Source organism: Enhydra lutris, unplaced genomic scaffold, assembly GCF_002288905.1.
Source record: "Enhydra lutris kenyoni isolate GAN:26980312 unplaced genomic scaffold, ASM228890v2 scaffoldscaffold59, whole genome shotgun sequence".
NCBI lineage: Eukaryota > Metazoa > Chordata > Mammalia > Carnivora > Mustelidae > Enhydra > Enhydra lutris.
The window spans coordinates 2698868-2712582 of NW_019154143.1; the positions used below are offsets into that span (position 1 = coordinate 2698868).

General features: G+C 36.1%; 1 pseudogene; it reads right to left on the bottom strand.

The window, feature by feature from the left end:
- Positions 1-798: 798 nt before the first annotated feature.
- On the bottom strand, positions 799-1225 carry LOC111158381 (annotated as a pseudogene).
- Between the last annotated feature and the right edge of the window lie 12490 nt (positions 1226-13715).

Genomic DNA, 13715 nt, shown 5'->3' on the forward strand with positions numbered 1-13715 from the left:
GCAGAGAGGCAGGCAGAGAGAGAGGAGGAAGCAGGCTCCCTGCTGAGCAGAGAGCCCGATGCGGGGCTCGATCCCAGGACTCTGAGATCATGACCTGAGCCGAAGGCAGCGGCTTAACCCACTGAGCCACCCAGGCGCCCCTCATCATGCTGGTCTTAATGAAGGGTTTTCAAAGAAAGCAGTCCTTGCTACCTGTACTGGCACTGGGAAGGCATGGACTGAAATGAACCCCATCATGTTTTTTGTATGTACCGTAGCGTCTCATGGAGAATTCAAGTTATTTAAAGGCAGAGGTCTTAAAAATCTTTTCAGGGTACCTAGCATATGACTGAACACAGAATTATGGAAGGAGAAAAAAGAATAAAGACTGCTAGCTGAATTGAACTGAAATACGGCTCCTAAGGAGTAACAAGAGTAAAGGGATTTGTTCATTTGATATTGTAGAGTCACGGCCTTAGAGTAGTGAAATCTGCAGATAGATTAAAGAAATGTACAGAACTGTAAGGATTGAAAGTAGTGGTGATCTGCATTCTTGAAAAACGGCAGCAGAATTCTCCCAACATGTGGCATATGATAAAAGCACTTTGTTACCATTCTTTAGATGGTAGAAAATGGATGTCACCTGAAAACAAGCTTTGGCCATATTATCCATTTATTACTTTATTACTGCAGTATTTGTCTTCCCTCTGTCAAATATTGAGCCAACCACTTCCAGACTGTCTGGGAAGATACAGGAAAAGGAATATCCAGGGCAGTTGAGACACTGAGGAAAGACCTATGAGAGTGGAGATGCCTCCTTCACCTGGGGAAGAGAATGAGAAGGGCCACCATCAGGAAAAAGAGCCCCATGGCCCCTGAGAGGGCAGAACTCAGAATGGCATAGGAAAAGAGCTCTTGGTTCAGAAAAGGGGTCCTGGCATAACCAGTGATGAAGCTCCCAAACATTGTCCCAGTTCCAGCCCCAGAGCCAGCCACTCCTACCATGGCAGCCATAGCCCCAATGAACTTGGCTACAGTGTCTGTGTCCCTTGAAATGGCACTGGTTCAGAAGGTGTGGCTGGGCATAAGTGAGGTTAGGGGATATGGGGCTTCCAAGCTGCTATTGTGTCTCCCATGATTTTAGTACCACTGTGGACAGTGCTCAGCTCAACCGCGGAGAGGTGCTCCTGACCAAGAAGGGAGTTGAGATGAATCTTGCACAGGTGGACATTTTCAGGGGATGAGGGGCTGTGACAGGAAACCTGCTTCCAGTGCAGAGAAGACAGACTACACTCAGTCTTCTCAAACTGACCCAGCTCTGAAGTTACAACAGCAGAAACTCTGGACATTCGCCTGGAAAGAAAGGAATTAATGTTATCAGTCTGAGATACCAGCACGGTTTTAATGGGGTTTTCTTTAAACAGTAGAGTATATGAGACTCATGATAGTATAAAACATTGACAAATGGCAGAAATCTAGACCGTTGTTTTTTTTTTTTTTAATGTAACAAGACCGTGTTTAGTGAATACCAAAAGTGGCAGTTAAAGGCAGGGGCTGTGGGAGCTCAGAAGAAGGAGGGCAACAAGGGCTGCTCCCGTGCAAGAGATGACACCCCATCTCAGAACCTCTCTCCTTGCTAAGGACTCACACTGTCCCACTGTCCCTCTCAGAAGAGATTCTTTGGATTTTACTTGGATAAATATCAGATAGGTACAATTCTGACAGTGAGCAGATTATGGCTATTCCCTTTACTTTCCTTATTACCTCTCTCTACACCAAGCTGAATAAAAAAACATAGTTAATGAGACATGCAAAAGAAATCAAAGACTGTTGAAAGAAATGCAAATAACTTATAAATAAGTGTAATTGTGGTCCTAGGCTTTTACTTTCTACCCCTACCTTTCTTCTTTTCACCTGTGTCTTGTTCTACTTCCATTTATCCTCTATAACCCAACTTCAATCCCTTTTAGAATGTGGCATAATATAAGTGTAAAATAAGAAAATCACGTATAATCAAAGACGACCCTACTGAAAAATACACCGTTACATGTGTTCGTGTTTCTCAAGCTTAATTGAACTCACAGAGCTTCTTTAATGTACATCTGTTTACATCCATCGGTAGTGCCTTTATTGATGTAAGTGCATATGCAGATCAGTGCACTTATTGTAAGTGCATGGCTCAATGAATTTTTATAAGATAAACACTTTTGTAACAGCACCAACATCAAGAAAAAAGAAATTGCAGCACCCTATAAGCTCTCCTGATCTACCTTTCTGTTTCTGCTCCAACAAACATACCCACTGTCCTGACATTTATCACCACAGTGCAAGGTGGGTTTTTTCCTAGTATAACAATGGAATCATACTGGAGCACCTGGGTGGCTTAGTGGGTTAAAGCCTTTGCCTTCGGCTCAGGTCATGATCCCAGGGTCCTGGGATCAAGCTCCCTGAGTCTGGCTCTCTGCTCAGCAGGGAGCCTGCTTCCCTTCCTCTCTCTGCCTGCTTCTCTGCCTACTTGTGATCTCTGTCATATAAATAAATAAAATCTTTTTAAAAAATGGAATCATACCATATTTGCCGGTGGCTTCTTTTGTCCAAATGTATGTTTATATAATTATATTTACGTTATTCATCATATAAACATAAATTCATAAGTTCCTTGAATAAATGACCATTTAGATCATTTGCCATTTTTTGAAATTGGGTTATTTGCTTTTTTGTTGTTGAAGTGGAACAGTTCTTTATATATTATAGATACAAGTCCCTCATTACTCAATCTGTGGCCTTTTAGCTTTCTTTTTTTTTATTCCAATATAATTAAAATACAGTTTTATGTTAGTTTCAGGTGTACAATATAGTGATTCAACCATTCCACGCTTTACCCAGTGCTCATCACAGTTAAGTGTACTCTTAATTCCTTTCACTAGTTCACCCATCCCCCACCCACCTCCCATCTGGCAATGACCAGTTCATGTCTTTTAACTCTCTTGATGGTCTCCTTTGTAGCACAAAATTTTTTAGTTTCGATGCTCAATTTCTGTATTTTTAAGTTATTTTTTTCTTTTGTTACTGAAGCTTTAGTATCATATCTAAGGACTCTTTGCTAATCTTCTACAAGTTTTATAGTTTTAGTTTTTACATTTAGGACTTTTATCCATTTTGAGTTAGTTTTTGCATATGGTGTGAGATAAATGTCCAATTTTATTCCTCTGCCTGTGGCTATCTGGTTATCTCAGTAGCATTTGTGGAAAATTATATTCTTTGGGGCACCTGGGTGGCTCAGTCAGGCTTCTGATTGTTGATTTTGGCTTAGGTCATGATCTCAGGGTCCTTGGGATGAAGCTCTGCGTCCCACTCTGCACTAAGCTGAGTGCTTCTCTGCCTTTTTCCCCCTCTTCCCCTCCCCTGCTCATGTGCGTGCGCTCTCTCTCTATATATATATAAAATGAATGAATAAATATTTCTTTAAAAAAGAAAATACTGTTCTTTTCCTATTAATAGTTTTGTCACTGTTGTCAAAAATCAGTTGACTATAGATATATGGATTTATATACAGACTGTCAATTTTATTCCATTGATCTACATGTCTGTTCCTGTGCAAGTACTGTGGTGTCGTCATTGCTGTTGCTGTAAAGTAAGTTTTGAAATCAGGAAGTTTGATTCATCCTGGTTTGTTCATTTTCAGGATCATTTTGCTATTACTGGGTCCCTTGTATTCCATACAAATTTTACAATAATATGTTAATTATACAAAGAAGTCAGCTGAAATTCTGATGGAGATCCCAGTGAATCTGTAGATCAGTTTGCAGAGTTTTGCCACTTAATGAACACAGCATTTTCCCCATTTATTTAGATCTTTCTAAATGTATTTAGCAATGTTTTGTAGTTTTCCAGAGTATAAGCTCTGTACTTCTTTTGTTAAATTTATACATGAGTATTTCATTCTTTTTAATGCTATCACAAGTGTTATTGTTTTCCAAATTTAATTTTTAGATTATAATGCAAGTTTATAAAATACTTGTTTTTTAATTTTTTAATTTTTTTATAAACATATAATGTATTATTAGCCCCAGGGGTACAGGTCTGTGAATCACCAGGTTTACACACTTTACAGCACTCACCATAGCACATACCCCACCCCAGTGTCCATAACCCCACCACTCTCTCCCGACCCCCCTCCCTGCAGCAACCCTCAGTTTGTTTTTGTGAGATTAAGAGTCTCTTATGGTTGACTCCCTCCCGATCCCATCTTGTTTCATTTATTCTTTTCCTACCCCCCAAACCCCCAACGTTGCATCTCCACTTCCTCATATCAGGGAGATCATATGATAGTTGTCTTTCTCCAATTGACTTACTTCACTAAGCATAATACCCTCTAGTTCCATCCACGTCGTCGCAATACAGTTGGTTCTTATATAATGATCTTATACCCTGAACCTTGGCCCAAATCATTTATTAGTGTTAACAGTTACTTGTTGGATTCCTTTCTATATATAAAATCATGTCATCTGGAAATAGAGATATTTTTATTTCTTCCTTTCTAATCTGGAGACCTTTTATTTCTTTTTCTTGCCTAATTGCCCTGGCTAGAATCTCATGTACAATGTTGACTAGAAGTAGCAAAAGTGCACACTCTTGTCTTGTTCTTAATCTTAGTCTTTCACCATTAAGTATAATGTTAACTGTGGAGTTTTAGTAGGTACCCTTTATAAGGTTGGCGAGTACCTTGTATTCTTTTTTTTAAATTTTTTAGTGTGTTTTATCATGAAAGAATTTCAGATTTTATCAAATGTTCTTCTTTATCTATTGAGGTGATCATGTGAGGGTTTTGGTTTTTTTTTTCCTGTAGGTGTGATATATTACATCAATTGATTTTTGGACATTAAAATAACCTTGCATTGGGGCTCCTGAGTGGCTCAGTTAGTTAAGCATCTGCCTTCAGTTCAGGTCATGATCTCAGGGTCCTGAGATCAAACCCTTTGTAGGGCTATGCACTCAGCAGTGAGTTTACCTTGCCCCCACCCCACCCGACCCCCCAGGGGGCAGTCGTGCTCTCTGTCTTTCTTTCTCTCTCTCAAATAAACAAAATCTTAAAAAAAAAAACCTTGCCCTCAGTTCCTGGGATTGAGCCCTGCATTGGGCTCCTTTCTCAGTGGGGAGCCTGCTTCTCCTTCCTCTACCTGCTGCTCTGCCACCTTTGCTCTCTCTCTGTCAAATAAATAACTAAAATCTTTTAAAAATTCATTAAAAAATGGTAACCTTGCATTCCTAGCATATGTACCACTTGGTCATGGTTTAGAATTATTTTTTTGTGTTTCTGGATTTGGTTTGCCAGTATTTTCTTGAGGATTTTTATATCCATAAGAGATAGTAGTACACAATTTTGTTATCTCATGGTATCCTTTTCTAGTTTTGATATCAAGGTGATACTAGCACCATGAAAATTAGTTGGGAAGTGTTCCTCCCCTTATCTATTTTGGAAGAGTTTGCGAAGAACCAGTATTTATTGGTAATTAATAGAGAATCATTTACAAGATAGAGGTTAGGAAGTATGTTTTTGATAAGCTAGTTTCTAGGCAGATAAAATGCCAACAATCTTTTTTCTTTTTATCTTAAAACTCTGATTTTCTTAAACAGTTTTAGAAAATTGGTTTTGCACACAGTAGCCAGAATTAATTTTTTGTTTTCAGTTGTAATTTCCTGATGTCTAGTGAGATGGAATGTTGAAGTATGCTAGGAAAAATTTGCTCAACACTGATTGGGACTTAATAGCGAGGTATTAGTTCTAAAGTTAATTACAAGGGCGCCTGGGTTGCTGCATCATTAAGCATCTGCCTTTGGCTCAGGTCATGATCCCAGGGTCCTGGGATTGAGCCCTGTACTGGGCTCCCTGCTCTGTGGGAAGCCTGCTTCTCCTTCTCCCACTACCCCTGCTTGTGTTCCCTCTCTTGCTGTCTTTCTCTCCATCAAATAAGTAAATAAAATCTAAAAAATAAAATAAAATAAAAACAATAACATTAATTGCATACTTTGATAGTTTTAATTGTTGTTGTTATTTGGTTGTTGCTCCTCTGTTTTGGGGTTTGGGGTTTTGCTTTTTTTAAGGGTATAAGGCAAGGTTACAATGAACTGGTTGATAGTATCCTCCAGAAAAAGATATGCAGGAAGACAGTACTAAAATGGCTTGGGTTTATTATGTAGTACAGGGAGGGAGAATGTACACCATGCAGAAACATGGAGCGACTCTTTAAGATGCTAGGAAGAACTTACTACAAGATTTGGGTCGTGAGTAGGTGTTTTAGGAGAGGGTTCAAACAAGCAAGGCTTTGGTGTGAAATGGATGCTCTCGGGAACTGTGGGTAGCTCTATGATTGAGTAAAAGCAAGTCTTACTGAGAAAGAGACTAAAGAGTAAAGCTAAAGCTGGGATAGGTGGGGTCTGATAATTTAGGGTTTGCACAGTGATGTTTTCTCTTGGCCCGCATTATGAGTTGTTCTTGTTTTTGTCTCACTTCACTATAGTCACAGAGTAACCTTGTCTGAAATTGATATTCTGTAAAATGGTTTACATCCATCAAGAGAACATAGTGGCCTAGCTGTAGGTCACTTCTGCTCCTAACATATCAAGGCCTAGCAGCCACAGTCAAGCAAGTCCTAAATTTTTAGGGGTTGATTTTCCTTTTTTCACAGATGAAATATATAATAAACAGTGCATATGTCATAAAGCTTTATGGGTCATTAAAATAAAATCAAAGGACCATGGTGATATAATTAAATTTGCAACATTACATTTTGTACATTAAAACAAAGGAACTCTTCTATGCTACTGTTTCTTTTCCTTGAGGTTGTCCACCATAAAAGGGCTATGTAACCTAGCAGGGAAGGCTGGTGGGAGCAATGTATATAGTAAGATTGTAACTAGATCTTATGTTTGAACAAACAATCAGTATAATCCAAAATGTGGTCTGATGATTACAGCCCCTCATGAAAAACAATTTGTCACTGAAAAGCAACAGCTTTCTAATAATGTGACAAATATTATTTCTAAATCTCAAAGTCGGCAATAAATTTGAGGTCCTCTATTTATATTCTAATCTTTCACTAGGTTCTACACTATCAATTTACTAAGTTTCATGTTAACCTTGGGGATTTAAAGGACACTCTTTGGAGTAAATCAGCTGTTTGTCCTTCAGAACAGTGAATTCAACTTAAATACAGACTCATGGGAAGATCTGCTTTTAAAACAGAGACAGGGTATTATAATTTGCATATTCCTTTGTTTCTTTTTTACAGAAATTTGCTTATTTCTATTCATACTATATTATGAAAGTAATCTGGCATCAGCATTACTGATGAATTTGTATCACTGGTGAGAAAAATATATATGTATCTGTCAGTGTAAGCGTAGAGTTCAGATTCACTTCAAAAAGGAATTCTATATGCAAGTTACAGATCGATGTGTGTAATGAAGCAGATCCCTGTTTTTGAAATGATGCCAGAATAGTCTGGGCATTTTTTTTTTTCTGGTTAAAGTTGCCTTAGATAACACATATTTTTGTACACCAAATAATTCTAAAATATTACTTGGTAGTACTGGTTTACATTGTCAAAATCATTCTAAAAATACATAAAATTAATTTAAAAATTCACTTACATTTTTTACAAGTTTAAGTACATGCATTTGAGCCAATGTTATTGAGCCAATATTCCATCATATGTGTAATTACATTTTATAATACTCTTTTAGGACAGATACCTCTGCTTTACTCTTACTTGTGTAAGGTTGACTTGGCTATTCATAAATCATTCTATATAAGTTGCAGATAAAGTTTGGTAAGTTTATCTACATTTCAAATTGGAAATGTCATTGGAGGACAATGAGTCACTCAGGATAATTGACTCATTTCTAAAAGTAAACTGTTTCTTCTAAAAATTGGTAATGTCTTTGAAAAATTAAGATTTTTATATTATTAATTATTTCTGTAGGGTTTTTTTTTTTCACATTGTACTCAAGATAAAGTAAATGACTATATAAATAGAAGTTTTCCTTGTTAGTGTGATGGTGTCCTATTTTAAATTTTCCCGTTGGTGTCAAGAACTGTAAAGGGCCTTAGATTTTTACTCAGTTTGCAAGCTAACAAATTAGCCTATCAAACTTTTTTTTAGATTTTACTTATTTATTTGTTTATTTGAGAGAGTAAGACAGAGTAAGGTGAAGGGCAGAGGGAGAAGCAGACTCCCCACTGAGCACAGAGCCTGATGTGGGGCTCCATCCTGGGACTCCAGCCTCATGACCTGACCCAAAGGCAGATGCTTAACCGACTGAGCCACCCAGGTACCCCCTATCACACTTCCATGGACACAGGCAGGAGAAACATGACTCTAGTTTCAGAGACAAAGCTTCAGAGACTCTAGCTTCAGAGACAAAAACAGCAGCTAGAATATTGGGGTTTTTTGCACTTGCTCTCTGAGCTCCAGTTACCATGGAGAAATGAGAAGACAGCCAGAGGAGGACTATACATGCAGTGGGGGGGTTGTTACAAGGGAGGAACTCTGAAGAAAGGAAACCCACACCTTTTATAATGGAAGATAAATAATTCTGTCCTATTCTAAATACAGACATCATTTAAAAGATAGCCTGGAACAAAGGCAGTCAATGCCTTTGTCTATAACACATATGAGAAAGCCATAGAGAATTGCTTGTCTTTATTTGGTTATTTCTGGTGTACACAAATGTTACTGCCTCTCATAGGCTTATTGTTTGTCCAGACAACTTACAAGACTCTTATTTTTTCTTAAAATTTGTACCCTGATTCTGTTGTTTGCTTTCCCTTAGGTGGATGATTAAACATCTGCATATAATGGCAACTGTGTATTTTCTTTTCTGATCCTTACAACTCCTAATTCTCTTTCCTTTTAACATGAAACTTAACTTCCAGTGGTATGTGACATATGGCTTTCTTTCTGATCTTAAAAAATCTACATATATCTAAAATTTCTGCCAAGTATAATGCTTGCTTTTGGTGTTCATGTACAATTTTTATCAAGAAAGTTTTCTTCTAGTTTTTATTTATTGATTTTTTTAATTAATAGAGATAACGAAAAGATTGTTTCATTTAATAGGCTGAACATTATTGATAGATTTTCTGATACCGAACCATCATTATGTTCATACTCAATCATGTAATTAAATAAAACTATAGGATTCAGTAGGCTTATGCATTATTTTAAGATAAATATTCCTAAGTGAAACAAGGCTGCCCTTACTTTGTCATTACCTTTATGGTAATCAGGAATACGCTAACTTCATAAAATGAACTGGGCATCTTCACCGCTTACTCTATTTTGTGAAACAACTTGTGTAACATAGGAATTTAATATTATTTCAAAGTTTGTATGAACTCACTTCAAAACCTTTTGGTCGTAGCTTTTTTGTTTGTTTGTTTATGTCTAAAGGGGAAATCTTGGCTACTGTTTCAATTTGTTTAAAATTTATGTTAAGTTTTAGAACAGAACATTTTAACACTATGCATTTTTTCTAGAATTTATCCTTTTTTTAAGTTTTTAAATTTGTTAGTGCAGTTGGGAACTTACATATGACAATGGAACTGTCAAAAGTAGTAAGAATAGGATAAATTATTTAGTGGAATGGGTTAAATAAACTACTTCAAGGAGAAAAATGAAAGTGGATGCCTACTTAGCAGTACATTTAAAAGTGGCTAAATGGAGGTAGGTGAGGGGGTGGGGTAACTGGGTGATGGGCAATAAGGAGGGCATGTGATGTGATGAGTACTAGGTATTATACACAACTAATGAATCATTGAACGTTATGTCAAAACTAATGATGTACTATATGTTGGCTAATTGAATTTGAATTAAACACACACACACACACAAAATGGCTAAATGGACTTATGATCTAAATGTGAAAGGTAAGCTATACTATAGTAGAAGAAAAATTGGGTATCTTTATGATCTATAGGAGAAGAGTACTTTAAAAACAAAATTTTAAAAGTCAGAAATCATAGGACAAAAAAATGATGAATGTCATTACATCAAAAGTAAGGATAGCTCTTTATTGAAGGACACAGTGGGATAAGGTGTGTACAGGAAAAGAGGGATTTAATATATTAAAAAAGAAGACATGAAATCTTGCTGTTGGCAATGAGATGGATGGAGCTAGAGTGTATTAGGCTAAATTAAATAAATCTGTTAAAAAAAGACAAATACCATATGATCTCACTTTTATGTGGAATTTAAGAAACAAACAGATGAACATATGGGAAGTGGGGATGGGGGGAAGTAGAGAGGGAGACAAATCCTAAGAGACTATTAAGGATAGAGAACAAACTGAGGGTTAATGGAGGGGGAGTCTGGGGGATGGACTAGATGGGTGATGGGTATTACAGAGGGCACTTGTAATGAGCACTGGGTTGTATGTTAAATGATGAATCACTCTATTCTACTCCAGAAACCAATACTGCACTGTACATTAACTAACTAAAATTTAAATTTTTAAAAAATGATAACTAAAGGATATTTATCAATAAAAAAAATAATAAAAAAGAAGGCATGTATGTTATAAAGAGAAGCTTCCCCAAACCCACAGCAAATACAACATTTACTGGGAAATGTTAGAAGCATTCTCTTTTTTAAAGGAGAGTTGAGCAATGATGCCGGGAGTTTTGTTTGGGATTTTAGACACACAACATGGAATACAACAAACTAAAATCCCAGTCGTCATGGGGTTTTTGTCAGGTTGGGTCTTTTGATAATAGATATTAGCTCTTGAACCTGTACGTAATGGGGAGATGTTAATCAAAGGGTACAAACTTTCAGTTATAAGATGAGTAAGTTCTGGGGATCTAATTTACAGCATGGTGATTAGAGTTAATATTACTACATTGTATGCTTGAAATTTGCTAAGAGAGTAGGTCTTATGTTGTCACCACAGGAAAAAAGGCAACTACAAGAGGTGATGAATGTGTCAGTTAACTTGATTATGGCAATCATGATACCTATTATTTATATATATGTAAATATATATATATATATAAAATAATAACATTGTACACCTTTAAAAAATCATCACATGTACAACCTAAATATAATTTTTATTTGTCCATTAATCCTCAATAAAGCTGAGGGGAAAAATGAAAAAAAAAATATTTTTTTAAGTTAGTTTTGTTCTGGAAAACTTGAGTTTTATTATTTATATCTAGCAAGATTCAGGGAGATGTTTTTTAAAGATTAACCATTATTTTAATAAACTGGTATACAAAGTAATAATTAAACAACCACACAAGATGGAAGAATGGGTAAAAAATCCACTAATTTAAGTTGAGCATTAAGTACCTATTGACTTAAAGCAGTATTCTGTTACAGAGTCTATCGTAATTTAGGTTTATTTTTTTCCTTGAACGTTCATTCTGCCTTTTCTGACCATAGCCTGATTTTTAGTGTCCCCATATGATTCTGAGTAACAAGCGGATTTTCAGAAGTGTTATAAATAAAGGAAGCAATTTCTTTAATAAATTAGTTAATTTAAATTCCATAAGATTCAGTGAGTCAGAAAACGTTAATGGATCTTTTTGTTAAATACAGCTCTGCTATACATTGGGTCATCAAGTAACAAAACCTGTATTGAAGTGGTTTTTATGAGTAATAAACATTCAGATTCTTCTGTCTGAGACTTTATCGTCTCTAGAAAGAGGGCACACACTTTGTTCTTTTAAATAATGAGCAAATGAACAGGGGAGCTAAAACAATTATACTTTTATCTTTACCATTGAATTAACTTTATCTTGTTAATTTTGACTTTTAGGCATAGAAGAGTAGAAAATGAAGGCCAAGTTTTAAAAATAATAAGATAAATGAGTCGCCAAAACTTAGATCTCATTGACTAATGTGGCTTATCAGCTTCAGTATGTTTACAGTAAGCTAAGGAAAAATTGTTCTGCTATTACTGAAAAATTTTTTTTTTTTGGGTATTGTTTGTTTCTATTTATTTTGAACCTCAAAAAGCATCACTGACTGTATTAGCTGAATTAATTGAATAATTGCTACCAGGTGAAGTTTGTGTTATCTATGATTGGAAAGAAAAGAATGTAACTGATTTTTTTAAAAATCCAATAGATTTCTGTTTTAATCACCTGATATTTTAGGAGAGGTGCACTGAAGGTATTTAAAATCTATACTGAATTGTGTAAAGATCTCAAGTCTAATGAGTGATAAATTGCAATATCTTAAAATAACTGAACAGCTTTAATTTAGTGTTTCCAATGTACATGCTAGTTTTTTTTTATATGGTACAGAGCTCATCTGCCTATATTTTAGTGAGAGCTTTCTGGCGTATTTAGCACATATGTATTTTTTTATAGTTCATTGGAATGGTTGACTATGATTTCTCCTACCATGGTTACAAAAGAATGGGAAAAGTTAGATGAACAGAGATTATATGAAGACAAACAAAAAGCTACAGTATATCACACTGTCCGTTAAAGATCAATTGTAAAATGAGAGCCAGAGAAACAGAGTGTAGAGAATCAATACCAGAAAGTCATTTAATCAGTATTAAGAACTGGCTGGATGCCTTATAGGATCTGTTACTTAATATACAGCAAAGAAATTTGAATGATTAAGGACTCAGATATCACTCTCTTGACTCAACAAGGGGCTTTAACAAAAACATGATCATATTGAGGTGCCATAAAAACAGAGTGCTTTCCTGGCAGTTCAAAGTTCACTGGTTTACCATTACATAGGGATATGGAAAATTCTAATTTGAAGTAGTGGGTATGAAAGTAAGAACATATATGAGACATGACAAACTGCAAAAAGGCCATTTGCTTATCTCCTCCATTGTTCTAGCATCTTCTCCTTCCTCCCTTCATCCATATTATTACTATGAGAGGTGTCACACTTTTATATAACCAGGTAACTTTAGCCAAAATTGATGGTTTCAGTGGAGAACATCTGATCCAGCCTTTCTCTTGGAATAATAATTCTTTTCTCTAGGATTTGTGGACTCAGAATTTTAAGAGATTAAAGGCAGTCTGTTAGGTAACTGAAGCAAGAAAGATAGAAGATCTGTTAAGTCCAAAGCCTTTAGAGTCCATGTGGAGAAGGTAGGTAGGTGTGCGTTGACAGCAGAAGGAATAATGCCAACATGTAGAGTGGAAAAGACTTTACTCTCTAGGAGCAGTTCTCTTGGTCAAGAATGCTTATCTAAACTTCTGCTTCTGGAGAATAGAAGCCATACCATTCCTCTCCCGGTATCCAAAATTATCAGTGAAAGGAAGTTTTAATGATTGTATCCCTTTCTAGTACACCAGCAGGGGTACCTCTGAATGTATTTCTAGTTTAATAAAAGTAAAAACTCTATCTCTTGCTTTCGTCTCCACCAAAGCCCTGTGAACCAATTCAGGATGATCTAATGTATAAGAATAAGTGCAGAAGGTCTCAGGTGGTCCTTTTTTTCTTTAAAGCAATATTGCTATCATTGAAATTAGAGTCGGCAGGGAGCTAGTGTTGATATGGGGTTAAAAGCGTCATCCCATACTGGGTAATCAATGGGTATTAGGTCAGGTTATGGTCTTGCAGTGTTTTTGCTGGCTGAAATTACTGTAGGTGAAAAAAACACAGGACAGCTTACTTAGAAAGTGCACTTTATATAATACATAAAGAAAATCCTCACAAGGAGACTTGAGAGTTGCCTGGCTTTTCCTAATTTACTAC